The sequence below is a fragment of the Anolis carolinensis genome, chromosome 1 (assembly GCF_035594765.1).
Source record: "Anolis carolinensis isolate JA03-04 chromosome 1, rAnoCar3.1.pri, whole genome shotgun sequence".
NCBI lineage: Eukaryota > Metazoa > Chordata > Lepidosauria > Squamata > Dactyloidae > Anolis > Anolis carolinensis.
In genome coordinates this window covers 297,207,072-297,225,793 of record NC_085841.1, presented here as the reverse complement: position 1 = coordinate 297,225,793, position 18,722 = coordinate 297,207,072, and the positions used below count along the sequence as shown (strand labels likewise).

The 18,722-nt window shown below is 39.3% G+C and overlaps 1 protein-coding gene and 1 long non-coding RNA gene across 9 annotated transcripts in view; one reads left to right on the top strand and one right to left on the bottom strand.

Moving 5' to 3' along the window:
- lrrc4c (leucine rich repeat containing 4C) overlaps positions 1-18,722 on the top strand; it is a 1,096,970-nt gene that overhangs the window by 527,158 nt on the left and 551,090 nt on the right. The window lies entirely within an intron of this gene.
- LOC100560220 (uncharacterized) lies at positions 1,080-17,462 on the bottom strand. The gene is made up of 3 exons (XR_010000070.1): positions 17,244-17,462; positions 1,422-1,520; positions 1,080-1,184 (listed from the first exon to the last, which is right to left on the bottom strand). It is a non-coding gene; the product is annotated as an uncharacterized LOC100560220 (long non-coding RNA).

The window sequence follows — 18,722 nt, the reverse complement described above, 5'->3', positions numbered from 1 at the left end:
ATGAGATTTTCCTGCTTCTTGCAGGGGGTTGGACTGGATGGCCCATGAGGTTTCTTCTAACTCTACGATTCTATGATTCTATGGTGCTCTCATTTCAGTTGACAGCAAATCCGTTCAAAATTATTCTAAACTCTGAATAACTGGAATAGAAGCCTGTTAAACAAAACAAAATCAAGCTTGAATAAAGATTGTGCAGGGAGAGATAATTTGGGGGCTTCTAATGATTATGATTATGATGATGTAAACAGCTAAAATGTTTTAGCTTTGCAGGGTGGGCAGTGCCAAAAAATGTACCTGGAATAAAAGAAAAACACAAGTGATGAATTTAGGTTAGGTATGAGTAAAAGCAAAGTTTCTTCCATGCTTCAACCATTTTTTATTGTGGTCTGCTTTCAACATAAAGGTACTAGGAGAGGAATAAGATGTTTTATCACAATTTCACATTTCAGTGTTAGATTTATGATTGCTTTATCTCTCATACTTTATTTTTGAGGTGTGGTACAGTACATGTTCGTTTTACCATGTTTCATTCAATGCTACATCCAATATTTGGGGGCAGGGGGTGTTTATGTGTAATTCTATATAAGCAGCCACCTTATCTGAATTTGACAATCACCAGCTAGGCTACACTCTTTAGCTGCATTTTAGAAACAATGGAGTTGTGCCACTGAAATTGTTTTACTAAAATATTCGGGTATTGACAAGGACTTCATTACAAGACAATTAAAATGCTGTCCCTGTGCTGACATCGAAAAATATGAGCTACAAGCACAGCCTGTGAAACTGACAGAAATCCAATCCCACTGCTGAGTGTAATGGGACTTGAGAATTGGCTGTAATTAATAACTTAATCTACACATTCCATCTGTGAAGCAGTAAGATGAAATCTGGCAGAAACACTGTGGCAAAATGTGTTACATTGTGTTCAAATATATGTATAAAGACAATGATTCTGCTCACTCACTCTCTGCATTTAGGTTGCAGAAACTCCCTCATGAGCCATTTGATGGTTTTGCCGAGTATGCTGAAATATAACTGGATATATACAACAAGCTGAGACCCTTACAACCTCACCTTTAAGTATGCAGTGGTATGCTCACTCTCATATGCAGAATTTTCAAAGCGGAAAAGTGATCCACTGGGCAGTTTGGTTGTGATACAGGGCTGTAATGGCTTGAATATATCTGATGGAACAAGCAATATTGTAGCAATGTGGGATGTGAAAATGATAAGTGTATCTACAACATACAGAACAATTTGATACTATTTTAAATAACACAATTCCACCTTATGAGATCATGGGACTTGTGGTTGGCAAGGTATTTAGTGTGCTGGGTTTGCAGAAGAACATGATATCAATTTGGAATTGATTGCACAACTTCTTTCATCCAGAGTAACAATGATGACATATAGATAGGTACCTGCAAAAATTGGTTGGTTACATGCAGCAAGTGGAATCACAGGTTCTGGATCCATAGTAGCCGAAATTCTCTTAGTCCTACACCATACTATCAATCTGCCTGTGGCACAGGAAGCAATGTTAGACAGTCAGATCATTCTATCTCTGTGTAAACAATGAGAAGAAAGGGGTTTTTCAGAGCAACATTGGAAGGAAAGGAGTGAAAAATACTACTACTTCTATCAATTCTATCATGCTGCTAGAAAGGACTCCTGCAGCAGTCTAACCACAGAACATTTTGACTTTCCTCTAGGATTGCCTTGTGTCCTGCTACATATTTAGACTGTAGTTTATTGAGATGAAATAAAACAAAGCATCAGGATCTATTTGAAAACATAATCTTACAAAAAGTGCTTTAATTAATAGATATTTACTTTCTGGGAGAAAACAGGGATTACACCGATGAGACATTATGAAGAAATAAAGAGAGGTAATTTGGTAGAAGAGATTGAATAATTCTGGACATGTGCACCCATTCAAAAAATTAGGTGAGTTACTTTAGAAGGCAGTGAATGAATTACAACTCTTGCATTTCTAAAAGCTTTCTGGCTTATTTTAAAACTTTGGAAAAGCAAATATGCCTCTTGCTTTCCCCTTATGTTCTTCCTCCATTATGGAAATATGAAGTCTAATATCTATACATTATGTCAAAATGCTATTATTTCTTTGACACAATAAGAGCTGCAATAATTTCTTGTAATGATGACACTTAAAGCAAAATTTAAATATAATTATACTTTATGATGGTTCCAATTAACTTGTCAAATAGCTGTAAAGCGAAGAGTTTAAAAGTCCAAAACTCTATTATGATGAAGGCTTGTCATGTTAGTCTTATGCCTGGGGCCTTGGACTATGATCAGTGTCCTGCTGAGCTAGTTGATGGATGGAGCTGTATTTAATTGTAGACAGGGAGGGATGCACTTACATTTATGGTTAATAGGGGGGAAAGGGGAGGAATAGATAACTAGCAATAATATAAACAATGTTTCTGAAACTTGTCCAATATTAACTGACTTTTGCAGAATACCCAAGGAGGTAGGGATGTACAGTATATAGGAACTTTATAGGATAAGCATTGCAAATTCTAATGAGTGTTACAAGATCATAGAATTGTAGTTAAAAGAGACCACAAGGGCTATCAATTCCAACCCGCTATCATACAGGAAAACACAATCAAAGCAAATCCGACAGATGGCCATCCAGTTTCTGCTTAAAGCTCTAGAGAAGGAGACTCAACCATCCTACGAGGCAGTATATTTCACTTCTGAACAGCTCTTACAATCAGGATGTTCTTCCTAATGTGTAAGTGGAATATCTTTTCCTGCAATTTGATTTCATTGTTCCATGGCCTAGTCTCCAGAGCAGCAGAAAACAAGCTTGCCCCCTCCTCAATGTGACATCCTTTCAAGTCTTTAAACATGACTATTATTTCCCCTATCAGCCTTCTTTTCTCCAAGCTAAACATACCCAGCTCCATAAGTCACCTCTCATAGGGCTTGGCTTTGAGACCCTTTACCATTTTGGTCACCCTTCTCTGGGCACATTCTAGATGTTCAATATTCTTCTTGAATTGTGATTCCCAGAACTGGACACAGTACTCTAGATGAGATTTGACCAAAGCAGAATAGAGTGGGCCTATTACTTCCCTCGCTCTAGACACAATACTTCTACTGTTGCAACCTGGAATTGCATTGACCTTTTTATCTGTCACATCATATGCTGATTTTATCATGAATGAACAGCACAGCCAGAGGAAGGAGCACATAGAAAGTGATAGCAACAATTCAAAAGTAATTCCATGCCATACATACACAAAAGGATACATTATTTTCAATATTTGCACAGAGAAAATGGGGACATTTTTAGGTTGTGTTTTATCGGGAATATAGTCAAAGGAAAATGCCTGCTCATTCTACTGTCTGGATTCTGACTGTTGGCAGGAAACATCAAAGATCCTGTTACATTTCTTTATTTTACAACTGGAATTTAAGGATGTAATTCTTCAACTAATTATTTTGAAGGAAAAACAATAATTCTAGTAATTTTCTTCCCATTGTAAGAAATTCCACTGTAAGAAAAAGGTTGTACAGTTTTTGAAGATTATCCACAGCGCAGGATTATTCTGATGAAATCCACTTTTGAGGCACAGAAAATAGCATTCTCTATACAGAATATAGAAATAAATGTTCTTTCTTTGTGAAAACTTGTGTAACTCATGTGCAACTATTCGTAGCCTATGAAAGTTTTTCTCAGTTTAAGATTGTCTTCAACAGAAATTTAAAACATTATTTCCATCCCTGCTGGACCTGGAATGAGTAATCCTTCAGTGTGATTTATGCTCTATAAAATAGGACACATAATTGTCATAACAAAAAGCTGTACCACAGCAAAAGATAATAAAATACCAATAATTAAGTGCTCTGGACATGATAAAGAAAATTGTAGTGGAGTGAAATGGGAATCCAATTGGAACTGTCAAAACATAAACTGACTGAAAAATTCTTATGAAGCAAACATTTTGAGAGATGAGGAAAAAATTGATTGTATAATAACACTTTTGACAACATTTGCAATATGCAATAGAAGGTAATTAATTAACATTTCTTTCTCACAATACGGCAACCAAGGTGACTCATAGTACAGGTTAAAACAAAATATAGTTAAAATGCATCATGCAAAAGCCATTAATTTGATTTGTTTTTAAATCTATGCTAGAACTGTCCAAAGGTGGCACTTCTGTCTCTGGGCAGGCAACTCAAGCCAAAGCACAAGCTCTTCAATAACTCTCATTAGTGACAAACAAGTTTCCATAGATTCATAGGTTCATAATGGATTCACTAAAACAGACGTTAATCCAGATTCTGCCCATTACATGTGCCTTCAATCCAGTCTCAAAGCTTTTTCTTCTAATTGAGGTTTCCAAAGATCACTTGCAAATTACAAGTTCCATGAGGTTTCTCCTGGATACAAAGCTGCCTAAGAAACCCATAACCACAAAGCTCAAAAAGATTCCAGAGAAGCAGATCAGAATCCCAGTGGATTATATCAAGTTATCAGGTAGTTACTTAAGGTCATGGTCATTGGTAGACACTTGCAGTCCTGGGTTACAAAAATATTCTATACAGCCCAGGGTGGCAAAGTATTTTCATGCGTTGGAGAGGATCCTCTAGTTTAAGGTTGAATACAGTCTAGTGCAGTTATGGGCAAACTTCGGCCCTCCAGGTGTTTTGGAGTTGGAAGTCCAAAACACCTAGAAGGGCTGAAGTTTGCCCTTGTCTGGTCTAGTGGATTGGCATCATTTCATTGGTTTGAACAAGATGATTTTAAGGGGCATCAACCCTGACAACAGAAATTGGAATGGGGTCAAACAACCATCTGCTACCAAAAATCCTTGGGATAAGGTTTTAGTAAAAAAAAAATGTATCTATTTCTCAGCAGGCATTTACAGAGATATAACTTCTCTAAATCTCCTAATTGAATCTAATCAACAGCTGCAGTAAATTAAAATATATAAGAGTTTCCAGTTTTGAAAATGGTTGCTGTATAAGTTAAATTCTGACTTGCTGCCTAAGATACTTTCTTCCCAGTGGATGAAGACTTGTGGTCCCTATGTTAGGCACTTTTAGGCTATCCTGCTATTGCTGAGCTGAGGAGTTTCTTCAGCCTGATATCAAGGGTGTTGACAAGCCCTGCATTCTCATTGAAAAATACCCTCCAACCTAGGTAGGCTGCTCTGTGAGGATATTCCTGCATGGAGAGGTTGGGCATTTGCATCAGGCAAAAAATGCATCAGCTTGAAGTACTGAGTGTGTTGTCGAAGGCTTTCATGGCCGGGATCACAGGGTTGTTGTATGTCTTTCGGGCTGTGTGGCCATGTTCCAGAAGCATTCTCTCCTGACGTTTCGCCCACATCTATGGCAGGCATCCTCAGAGGTTGTGAGGTATGGAGAAAACAAAGCAAAGAGGTTAATATATATCTGTGGAAAGTCTAGGGTGAGAGAGGTCAGTGTGAATGTGTAGTTAATCACTTAAATTAGCATTGAAAAGCTTATCTGCTGTCTTCTTCCTGCCTCTGGGGCATCCTTTGTTTAGAGTCGTTAACTGCCCTTGGTTGATTCATGTCTGGAAACCCTCTGTTTTCAGAGTATTGCTTTTTATTTACTGTTCTGATTTTTGAGTTTTGTAATACTGGTAGCCAGATTTTGTTCATTTTCATGGTTTCTTCCTTTCTGTTGAAGTTGTCCACATGCTTGTGGATTTCAATGGCTTCTCTGTGTAGTCTGACATGATAGTTGTTAGAATGGTCCAGCATTTTTGTGTTCTCAAATAGTATTCTGTGTCCAGGCTGGTTCATCAAATGCTCTGCTATGGCTGATTTCTCTGGTTGAATTAGTCTGCAGTGCCTTTCATGTTCTTTGACTCTTGTTTGGGCGCTGCGTTTGGTGGTCCCTATGTAGACTTGTCCACAGCTGCATGGTATCCGGTAGACTCCTGCAGAAGAGAGAGGATCCCTCTTGTCCTTCGCTGACCGTAGCATTTGTTGGATTTTCTTCGTGGGTTTGTAGATAGTTTGTAGGTTGTGCTTCTTCATCAGCTTCCCTATGCGGTCAGTAGTTCCCTTGATGTATGGTAAGTACACCTTTCCTCTGGGTGGATCTTTGTCTTGACTCTCATGGCTTGTTCTTGGCCTTGCAGCTCTTCTGATGTCTGTGGTGGAGTATCCATTGGCCTGTAGAGCCCAGTTTAGGTGGTTGAGTTCACCTTGGAGGAGGTGAGGTTCGCAGATTCTTTGTGCACGGTCTGTCAGGGCTTTGATTGTGCTCCTTTTTTTGACTTGGGTGATGGTTGGAGTTTTTATGAAGGTATCTATCTGTGTGTGTAGGTTTTCTGTAAACTGTGTGGCCCAATTGTTGATTGGGTTTGCGGATGACCAGAACATCTAGAAATGGCAGTTTTCCTTCCTTTTCTTTTTCCATGGTGAATTGGATGTTTGGGTGGATGCTGTTAAGATGGTCCAGGAACTTGCTGAGTTCTTCCTCTCCATGGCTCCAAATCGTGAAGGTGTCATCTACGTATCTGAACCAAACAGTTGGCTTTTTTGGTGCTGTTTCTAGGGCCTGTTTTTCAAAGTATTCCATATAGAAATTTGCTACTACTGGGCTGAGAGGGCTCCCCATGGCCACTCCATCCTTCTGTTCATAGAATCCAGTGTCCCACTGAAAGTAGCTAGTGGTGAGGCAATGGTGAAACAGGGCTGTGATGTCTTCTGGGAAGTTTTGTTTGATTAGTGTGAGGGTGTCAGCTACTGGGACTTTGGTAAAAAGGGACACCACATCAAAGCTGATCAGGATGTCCTTGGTGCTTAGATTGAGGTTGCTGATCTTTTCTATAAAGTGTGTAGAGTCCTTGATATAATGTGCAGTGAGCCCAATGTGGGTTTGTAGCTGTGTAGCCAGAAATTTTGCCAGGTTGTAAGTCGGCGATCCAATGGCACTTACAATGGGTCTGAGTGGGATGGCGTCCTTGTGGATTTTGGGGAGTCCGTAAAGCCTGGGTGGGAGGGCTTCTGATTTGCACAGCTGTTGGCGTATGTCAAAGTTAATGGAGGAGTTCTTGATTAGAGTGTTCGTTTTTCTGGTGATTTTGTTAGTGGGGTCTTGTTTCAGTTTCTTGTAAATTGTGGGATCTAGAAGTTGTCCGATTTTTTCTTTGTATTGTTTTGTTTCCATGATTACTGTGGCATTCCCCTTGTCAGCTGGAAGAATGATGATTTCAGGATCTGAGTTGAGATCTTTGATGGCCTGTCTTTCTTTTCTCGTTATGTTGCTGGGGGGGAGTTTTGCATTTCTCAGGATCCTTGCTGTTTCAATTCTTACCTCCTCTGCTTCTTCCTCAGGGAGCTGGTAAATTGCTGATTCAACATTGGCAATGATGTTTTCTACTGGGATCCTGGTGGTGGTGACTGCAAAATTTCCTCCTTTTTCTAGAATGGATACTTGGTCTTCAGTGAGTTGTCTGTCTGTCAGGTTGATGATGGTCCGTGATTTATCCAGTTCTGGCTTTGGCTGTTGCTTACGGCATTTTTCAATGCTTTTCAATGCTTTTCAAGCTTTTCAATGCTAATTTAAGTGATTAACTACACATTCACACTGACCTCTCTCACCCTAGACTTTCCACAGATATATATTAACCTCTTTGCTTAGTTTTCTCCATACCTCACAACCTCTGAGGATGCCTGCCATAGATGTGGGCGAAACGTCAGGAGAGAATGCTTCTGGAACATGGCCACACAGCCCGAAAGACATACAACAACCCTTGAAGTACTGAATTTTTCTTTCTTGCTTGCCTACTTGCTTGTTGATATTTCTGTATTATCTCCAGCCCACAAAAACTCCCAAAACAATAAGCAAATAAAAACAATGAAAGTAGTGCAAAGATTAAGACTTTTTAAAACACATACTTGTTTTAAACATTTAAACATGCCAAAACAATTAAAACAAAGCAATTTAGGCATTAAAGGGCATGTGAAACACTAGTATTATGGCTGCCTGCTGGAAGCATACAAGAGATAGCATCCCAAGTACAGTACCTTACAATAGATTAATTGGGATATAACTAAGACATGAACCATGATGGTCAAGATCTGCATCGCTCAAGAAAGAATGCAGTTGATGTGCCTGTCAAAGCTGGACAAAGGCATTCCTGCTCATAGCAGGAACCTGGGTTTCCAAGAGTATCCCCAAGCTACAAATGTGATCTTCAAAGAGGGTGTGAAATCCCATTCAGAACAGGCTGCAATCCCAGTCCAAAGTTACTTCCTACTGAGTAGCAGTACTTCTGACTTGTATGGATTGAGCCTCAGTTTGTTTACCTGCATCCAGTCCTTTATTTCATTAGACAACAATGCAGTAAAACCATAGCCTCTTTGACATCTGATGTAAAAGAGAGAGAGAGCTGAGTTTCAATAGCATGCTGATGATACCCACTCCTAGTAGCTCCACAGAACAATATTAACTCCTGTAGATTCACACGCTAATGGCCAAAAGACTGAACAACAGTCCCCCAGTACCATGCTCTGGTAAATCTAGTCACGAGATACTGGAACCAATGTCCCAAAGTGCTCTTATCAGCCAAATGATGTAAAAGGTCAATGGTATCAAATGCTGGTCCCGGGAGACTAACAAGGCTATACGTTCCTTGTCCAATTCCCAGAGCAGGTTACCTACCAAGATAGCCAAGACTGTTTATGTCCAAAAATGAGATCTGAACTCAATTTGAAAATTTTCCTAGCCATCTGTTTCATAGAATCATTGAACAGTAGAGTTGGAAGAGACCTCATGGGCCATCCAGTCCAACCCCCCGCCAAGAAGCAGGAAATCGCATTCAAAGCACCCCCAACAGATAGCCATCCAGCCTCTGTTTAAAAGCCTCCAAAGAAGGAGCCTCCACCACAGTCCGGGGGAGAGAATTCCACTGCTGAACAGCTCTCACAGTGAGGAAGTTCTTCCTGATGTTCAGGTCAAATCTCCTTTCCTGTAGTTTGAAGCCCTTGTTCCGTGTCCTAGTCTGGAGGGCAGCAGAAAACAAGCTTGCTCCCTCCTCCGTATGACTTCCCCTCACATATTTGTACATGGCTATCATGTCTCCTCTTAGCCTTCTCTTCTGCAGGCTAAACATGCCCAGTTCTTTAAGCCGCTCCTCATAGGGTTTGTTCTAAAGATCCTTGATCATTTTAGTTGCCCTCCTCTGGACGCTTTCCAGTTTGTCAACATTTCCCTTCAACTGCGGTGCCCAGAATTGGACGCAGTATTCCAGGTGTGGTCTGACCAAGGCAGAATAGAGGGGGAGCATGACTTCCCTGGATCTAGATGCTATACCCCTATTGATGCAGGCCAAAATCCCATTGGCTTTCTTAGCAGCCGCATCACATTGCTGGCTCATGTTTAACTTGTTTCATGCACAGAAGTCTGGATTTGCATTACCATCACTCACTTTTAAGGTCTTATTTACAAAAGGGAGATTAGAGGCTGGCAATAAGTATCTAGTTATCAGGGAAGAGGGTAATCTAATGAAGATTTCTTCAGTAAATGTTTTACAATTGCTTGTTTTAGGGAGGTTGGAAAAAAGGTCTCTTTCAAATAAGCACTTACAACATCCACCATCAATTGTCCATTCTTCTTCTGGCAGCTTTAACCAGTCAGGATGGACATGGGTCTAACAGAAAAGTGATTGGCCTCACCTCTCCAAGAAACTTTTATGCAATTCTTATGCATTTCCTACACTTTTTGCTGGACCCAATGACTTCTTATGTGACTCTACTCCAAGGTCAGAATGCTATGTTGTAGGATATCAGGGAGAGAAAGAAGTGGCAGACGCTCCAGAGCCCCTTGGTCATGTCGAATTACTTTTGCTCTTCTTTGCATCTTGATCAGAATCAGCTTAGAACTAAATATTGTGAGACTGTTGTAAGGATAAGATAATAGATTTTAGTTTAAATTATAAATGACATTTGTGGATTCCAGTGCAAACCTTTAAGTGATGGCTCTGTTAATTACAGTATTGAAGAACTGCCATTTGCCTTCTGTGCTGAACTGACTTGACCACTGCTTTGATCTGTGACTTTATTAGACTTGCCTTTCAGGAGTGTGCAAGTGAGAACTCATTACTGAAAGTCACTTCAGTGATTCAATTATTAAATTTTCAACACCAGTGATTGATTCCTGAGGCTCTGAAAACAAGCTTGCCTAAAATCAAAGAGGCTGCTTTATATGTATGTGAATATGGGTCTGTAGAAAAAAGGTGGAATATATGTAATAAGAATTCCTTTGATTAGAGACTTATATCTGAAGGTTATCAGATATAGTGGGATGCAGGGCATCCAACAACTTTCATAGTAGTGCAGAAGAAGCATGGACAGTGTTTCATTCTATACTGGAATCTAGAGTGTTATTTGAGTGATAAGAGTTCCAGTTGCCAAGTTTCCTTCTTCTAATGTCTACTGAAGGTGGACTTCCTTATCTCAATACATTGTCCAGATCACTGTGCAATATATAAACTGATTGATATATAATTCTAGAAACGTCTGTTGAGAAATAAGTCTAGTGGAAATAGGCCAAAATTCTGCAATTACACTACCAAGAGTTTAGATCTGTCCCTTCCCCCACACATTTTGAACACAAGACTGCAAAGCTGGGAAGTTATTGTGGGTAAGGGGATGTTTTGCTTGCCTCCCTGGATAGAAGCCTATTAAAACTGGTTCAGCATGGGTATATTAAGGCTGGACATATGTGAAGACCAGGACTAGAGGCTATTTAAAACCTGGCTGTCCTCACACAGGTCTCTTTGATTTTGGATTGCCCATCCTCCTGCCCTTGGTGCAGTGTGGGTTCTTTCTGGTTGCTTAAAAGAATTAGGAGGATTTCCCACCTTCTTTGGGGGAGGATAAGGGCTTCACCAGTTCCATATGTTTCTGTAGGACTGGGGAATTGGCTTCAGGGTGGTGTTTTTGACTAGGCTTCATTGGTGGCTCTGCGGGTTAAACTGCTGTGCTGCTGAACTTGCTGTCCGAATGATCAGCAGTTTGAATCCGGGGAGTGTTCGAAAACATGCAAATGTGAGTAGATCAACAGATACCGCTCCAGCGAGAAGGTATTGGCACTCCATGCAGTCATGCTGACCACATGACCTTGGAAGCATCTACAGACAACGCCGGCTCTTCGGCTTAGAAATGGAGATGAGCACCACACCCCAAAGTCAGATATGACTGGACTTGATGTCAGGGGAAAAACTTTACCTTTACCTTACCAGAAGTCAGTATATACTTTAGCACTATTTGGTGAAGACTCTTTAGGTTCTAGGGCCTGAGACTGGGAAAGTCATCAAATCATCTACATTTCTTGCTCCCCATGGCCATTTAGTGGGCAGAAGAGATCAGCTAGACAGTTCTGGCTATATTTTCATGGTTAGAGACATGAAAATTACTCCCCCACACCAGAATCTTCAGAGGAATCCCAGAAGATCCAGGAAGACACACCTGTTTGCTTATGTGCTTGTTACCAAAACGTAACTACATGACCAATTCCCTGCTATCTCTTGGCCGCTAAATGGCTTTGGGGGAGCACTCAGACATCAGAAAAGTAGATGAAACAGATAGGGAAATTGTTGCAGATGCTAAATGACTCAGGCTGGATCTACACTGGCCTGTATCCCAGGATCTGATCCCAGATTATTTGCTTATCCCAGATTATCTGGCAGTGTAGGCTCATATAACCCAGTTCAAAGCAGATAACCTAGGATCGGATCCTGGGACATCGGGCTGTGTAAATCCATCTTCAGTCCACAACTGTAAAAGGACATAAACAATGCAAAATGCTGATGTATGTCACTAACAGGATTCTGATCCTAGTTAAAAGAATGTAAATATTGTGAACATTTCATAAAAGTACCAATATTAGGCCACTTGAAAATATTTATTTTCACTTGTGACATGGTGAATTATTGTTGATGGTTACTTGATGATAATTTGCACATTTGCAAAATGGCTCTTGGGAATATGTTGCTCACCTTTTTTTTTTGTTCACTCACTAAATCCAGTATTTCTCTGTATGTGTGTGTACCTGCATGTGCCTATGTACTTAGCTTTTGTAAGAGGAAAATATATCAACTTGGAACAGAAAGGTGCAGTTCTTTTGAAATTTTGCCCAAAATGATGTAAAATCATTGAAAAATCCCATTATCTTCCGGGGGGGGGGGGGGGTCCTGGGAGTAGTAAATGTTCAGTAGACAATTCAACATGTTAAGATGTTTTGTCACAATGGGAGCACAAAAATTAAAAAAAATCACACCCTTATTGGTAATTCAGGTGGGGCAGATATAAAGGATCTTGTTTAATTCCAAGGGTAAGGCCATCAGGGAATTGGACATCTGGGCTTTGATCTGTTTCTTGGTGAATTAGTCAGTCATGAAATCTTTATTCAATTACAATTTATTGTGATATTTTAAATTAAGTGAACTGCTGGAATGTCTCATCTATAATGGTCATAATTTTCACATTTTATCTAGTCAAACAAGTAACTAAGCCACATTAAGCAAAGAAACCACTAAAACTGCAGGGAGTTAATGGTTTGTAGCTGTGTATACCATAGGAATTGCTTCCTCAGGGCAGTATTTTTTAAAATGTTTGTATTGAAATTGAATTGAATCTAAAAAAAAAATCCAAAACATTACAGTATATCGGCCCTTTCAGTTAACATAACAAACTGACCTTCTGCAGACAACATTCTGGTTGACCTTCTGCAGGCAGATCAAGACCTTGGAGCCTCCTGTGGCCTAGGGGATAAAAGCCTTGTGACTTGAAGGTTGGGTTGCTGACCTGAAGGGTGCCAGGTTCGAATCCCACCCGGGGACAGCGTGGATGAGCTCCCTCTATCAGCTCCAGCTCCAGCTCCAGCTCCATGCGGGGACATTAGAGAAGCCTCCCACAAGGATGGTAAAACATCAAAACATCCAGGTGTCCCCTGGGCAACGTCTTTGCAGACGGCCAATTCTCTCACTCCAGAAGCAACTCCGATTGCTCCTGACACACACAAATCAAGACCTTCAACTGCATTGGGGAAGGACAAGGATAAGGTTTTGGGGAGGTGTGGGTGAAAAGGGGGGAGTTTTAAAAATTAATTTTAAGTGTATTTATTTTAATCTATTTTTACCACACTGTTACTATTTAATTGTTTTTTAACCTTTGTACTGCACTTTTAAAACTTGACTAAGTGTGGGATTATTAGCTGCCTTGAGTCCCCAAGGGGAGAAAGATGGGGTATATAATAATGTAGATTTTTTTAATTCCTTGTTCCAGAACAATTGATCTGTTGTCACCAGGTTGAATCCCCAAAACATATTGCTGCCTGAGACACAAAAAAGCAAATGATATCCCCCTCCTCAATTGACATAGTGATGGTGAAAAAGCATTTTATGCCACATCTGATAGTGGTTTAGGGTATATAGGGCAAGCAACACACTTTTTCAAAGGTGTAGCCATGGGATGGAGTGGGAAATTTCTAACACTAACCTAAAACTTCAGTTGAGGATTTAGAAAAATTGTTTACACATCCAGAGAGAAAGCAAATTAAAGTTACCTAGAGAATGCAAACACAGCAAATATGTGAGTTCTAGATGTGTATCCTTTTCAGTGCCTCTCTCTCTACAGGGCTAGAAATTGGCGACTGAATTAAATATCATTATCGAGCAGGTGCAATGACTTCAGTGGGCCTTCCCCAGTAGTTACTCTTCTGTCTTTGTCCTGTAACATCTTGCTGCATGTGATGAATGCTTCATCCTGCCTAATGGTATAGCTGGCTCAGATCATCCCCCTTAATTCAGTGTTCTTTGATAATTGTCATAGCCGAAAATGATTCACTACTGGTAACATTAGGTTTATGCACTGTGGAAGTACAATATTTCAGCTTTCTTCAAAAAAAAATCTATGATAGAAAATGGAGATGAGTCACATGTGCATTTCTTTTGGAAGTGGAGACCAACAGCATTTTAGGTTTTGGCAGGCCTTCTAATCTTGTCATCAAATCGTGTGCTACTTTAGTCTGTGGCTCTTTCCCTCAATGATTTAATTTTTTTCAGAGTAGATTATGTTAACAGTTCATGGATATGTTTTTGCTCTTTTGCCAAAAACACAAAACCAACCAACCAAAAAAACAAAAAACAATTGAGAGCAAAGAGTTTCATTTCAGGCAGTTTGCATCAGCCACTCTCAAACCCTCTCAAATTTCCTCTGCTTGGAATTTGCCGTCAAGAGATGATTCCTCCGCTCTTTATTAGATAGCTACACTGATAATTTTGTCCTCTTATCAATGATATTTTGTGTTGGCTTTTTAAATCTGATTTTCATGGAAAGCACATGTTTGCAGGGTGCTTGATTGATTTCAAAAGATGGTTGCACAAAAGCACTAGAAAGCAACTAACAATATTAATGGCATGATGTGCTTTGTAATAGACAGGATCTTTCAAAAAGTAATTTGAGTCTTTATTTCAAAAAAAGGAAACAGTTTATTTTAGTTAAGCACAACACATTATGGAGGCTTCATTTTCTTTGCCAGTATTCTTGCTGCTTATGACCCACATTGATTTCATTTTCTGTTTTCCTCCTTTCTCTCCAAAATCCGTTTGTGCTGAAAGAATCATTAAGAATGAAAAGCAATTCTGATCACAACCAATAGGTTTTCTGTAATAAAGAGACAACTTGTTTTGACAAAACTTAAAAGCCACTGGAATATTGTAAGCTTGACCCAGACTCAAATATATTTGTTGCCCTTTCTACCCGACAGACATACACACCCCACATTTGAAAGGAATGATATGAAAAAAATCGAATACAGGCAGTCCCTGAGTTACAAGCATCTGACTTACAAATAACTCAGTTACAAACAGGGTGAGACAACAGGAAGTGAGAGAAATTTTCCCCTCAGAAGGGAAATTCACTCCTGAAAGAGTTATTATGGGGAAAAGGTCTCAACTGAAGCTTTATCGCCAATTCTTGTTTTAATAAAAAGCCAAATTTTTCAAAATCCAATTCTCACAGGTATAAAAAAATGAGGGGAAATTTTCTGAACAGAAGCATAGACAACAAAACAAACACCACAGGGGGTGTTAATCCTATGAGATCCAAAGCTAAATATGTATATATATTTGGCTGGAGTTGCACTTAAAAATGTACCTGTTCCAACTTACTCAAGAACATACCTAAAGAACCTATCTTGTTGGTAACTTGAGGAGAAAAGATAGTTAGAAAAGATAATGTGGGAAAACAGAGCAGAAATTCAGCAAACTACATGAAACATAGTTTGCTATTACCACTACAGTAGAGTTTCACTTATCCAAGCTAAAGGGGCCGGCAGAAGCTTGGATAAGCGAATATCTTGGATAATAAGGAGGGATTAAGGAAAAGCCTATTAAACATCAAATTAGGTTATGATTTTACAAATTAAGCACCAAAACATCATGTTATACCACAAATTGGACAGAAAAAGTAGTTCAATATGCAGTAATGTTATTTTGTAATTACTGTATTTACAAATTTAGCACCAAAATATCACGATATATTGAAAATATTGACTGCAAAAATGGCTTGGATAATCCAGAAACTTGGATAAATGAGGCTTGGATAAGTGAGACTCTTCTGTACTTTGTTATTAGGAAAGTCAACTGCACAAAACACAGCAGATAACAATAAAAATGCAGATCAGAATTGTATAAAAATACATTTGTATTTGGTTATGTTCCTCCTTTATCAGTACTTGAAATGAAATATCATTCTATTAGACTGCTAAATATAATGTGTAGTTCAGCTCTGGGACATATTTTCAGTGCTAAGAGTCATTTCTCAAATTTGTAAAAAAAAAAATTACAGATTTTGTCTTTGAGGCTGCCTTGAGGATTTTCTCCCTATATAGTAAAAATAAACAAGCAAGCAAGAATACACATTGGAGTTTGAAAGGAAAGTCTTCTGGGGAAAATCCGTACCACTATTCTAATGTCTTACAGTGCAAATATTTACATGCCTGCTAGTAACTAAGTTGTTTTGAGTTCAGCTGGCTTACCCCTTGGTAAGTAGAGGAAGCCTTTCTATGTTTGATTTTTTTTCCTTCAAAGATGAGCATCTCAGAAAAATAATGTTGTTTTTTTTTGGTGCATCTAGAATCTAGTATTAATGGAGATTGACATTACTTTAATAGCCATGGCCCAGTGTTGTGGAATTCTGGCAGTTGTAGCTTTACAGGGTCTTTAATCTTTTCTCCCAAAGGTTGCTGGTGCCTCATAAAACTAGAACTTTTATGATTCCATAGCATTGAAGCAAGCAGTTTAAAGTGATGTCAAACTCTATTGATTCTATAGTGTAGATGTACTTCTGATTGTGTTGAGATTCTTCAAAGCTAATATAAATCAATCTTTCCTTTTTTTTTACTCCTTAACTTGCAGTCAGAATACCTGTAATCAGACAGAAAAATGATAAATGATAGAGATAGAGACACACGCATTCTTCCAAATATCTTTGGTGTTCTTTGTAGAAATATCTCTGAGTTGATCTGGCACTCGGTCTGCCATGATTCAGGTAGACTCTGATGTTTCTATAGTATGGAACCTTATGACAAGTTAGAGTTCTCACAATAAATAACCACAAAGGGCTCTGAAAAGTACAATAATAGTGTAGCCATCTTAAATCATTTTGTCTATTGAGTGTTAGCAACTTTACATTTACCTAATACTAACTCATTAATGCACCTAACTCCCCTCTAATGGACTATTTGAGAAAAGAAAATTGGAGGAGGAGATACAAAGCCGAACTCAATGAGAAAGAAATTTTACATTTTACATCTCCCCTTTAAAAAAAGATGGGGTTCAAGCTCTTTTACTTATCAGTGGACATGTAAAATGTATTGTATTGAAATGTGCCATGTTCCAAGGCTGCCCAGTAATGCAGACAGAGTTCAACCAAAACAACATCCTGTTTGTGTCAAAAACCATTTTACTTAAAGCCCTTCCACACATACTTTATAACCCAGGTTAAACTGGGTTAAGGGGGAGTGGCTAAATGACATTTAGCTAAAATATAGGAAGAATCGTGTTAAAGGCTGCAAAACACATGTTTAAAAGATGCCTTTTAAACCCAACTCTTCCTGAGAAACACACATTGTTCCATGCCTGTGTTTTTCCCTGCAGGCATGGGGGAAAAGGTGTTTCCCTTCCCTCCCTGGCTCCCATTTCCCTCTCAACTTACCAGAGCTTTCATCAGATGCATGCCTGAAGCCTTTGCCTCTCTTCCTCCTACAGAGGGCCTTAGAGGAGAAATTCCCCGTCCCCTACCTAAACCCCTCCTTCTGCACTTCCAAAACTAACCAAAATCTACATCCAAATACAACAATTACTTTTCTCCCAAGGAGCAGTCTCTTGCAAAGCTCTTTTATGCAGCTAATCACAGCTGCATTCCATTTCAGCAGGCCTCCCAAATGATCCCTACAGCCTGTGAATCCCTTAATGAGAAGGTCAGTCTCACCTCTTTCAAAAAGGAGGGAGATTAACCCTTCCAAACATTCCAAAGCAGCTATACCACCAAACTGCTGGTCATGACAAAATGTTTTTAATGTTAGCCGCTTTGAGTCCCCTTGTGGAGAGAAAAAGCAGGGTATAAATAAACATAAACATCATCATTACCATCATCATCATTTCTCCCTCACAGAGTTTTATGTGCGCGCAAATATGTTTGAGAACAAATGTTTGCAATTCCATTAGTTGTATGTTGTTGGAGCAGAGACAATTTGGAGAGCAAAGTGAGCAATATGGAAAGGATTTTAATCATATTCTCTGCTCACCCATGGTTGGTCTCCTGTTCACTTCAGTTCCTCTCAATACTACCTTTACTGAGAGATACGTGGACATTCAAGGGTGTACTGGTCATTCAGATATTATGCTGAACTTTGCAGAGACTTGTGGTAGCGAGATCTTGTTTCAGGAAAGAACTAAATATTCACTTTGTACATAAGCTCCCCCGTCCAACCTAAGACTGAATCTAGCAGTTAGGATTGGTTCCCAATGTTTCTTAGTTCAATCCAGAGTCTGGATCTGATTTGGGGATTTAGAATGCCATTTCCCCTATTCATTTCTATTAGACAATCTAAAATTGATGATGATGATGATGATGATGATGATGATGATGATAACACTTCATTTATATTCTGCCCTATCTCTCCAAGGGGATTCAGGTCGGATCACAGTACACATACATAGCAAACATTCAATGTCATTTGGACAGACAGACAGACAGACAAAACAAACAAAAACGAGGTATGTTGTGTCAAGGTCCTGCTTCGGTGCCTTGGAGGTTGTGTTTGGATTCAGCCACAGGGGGTGCTGTTGCTCCATTCTCTATGATGAAGAGCTATCAGGACTTTCTCCTTCCTTTTGGTCACTGGCATTTCTGGTCTTTTCCATTTTATGGTGTCATAAAATACCTCCCCTGCTTAATTAGCTATACCTAATTTCTCTACTTACAGCTCTAACCTGTTTTCAAACTGCTTAGGTAAACATTGAGCTGGGTTTAACAGTCAGGTGCTCACCCTGATCGGGCTTCAAATGGGCCACCTTTCAGTTGGTAGATCTTATTACTGCTAGTAATTTACCATTTGAGCTAAAGCCCAGCCCTGTTCCACTTCTTTGAATGGAACCTATAATGAACCTAGAATCGTAGAATCATAAAATC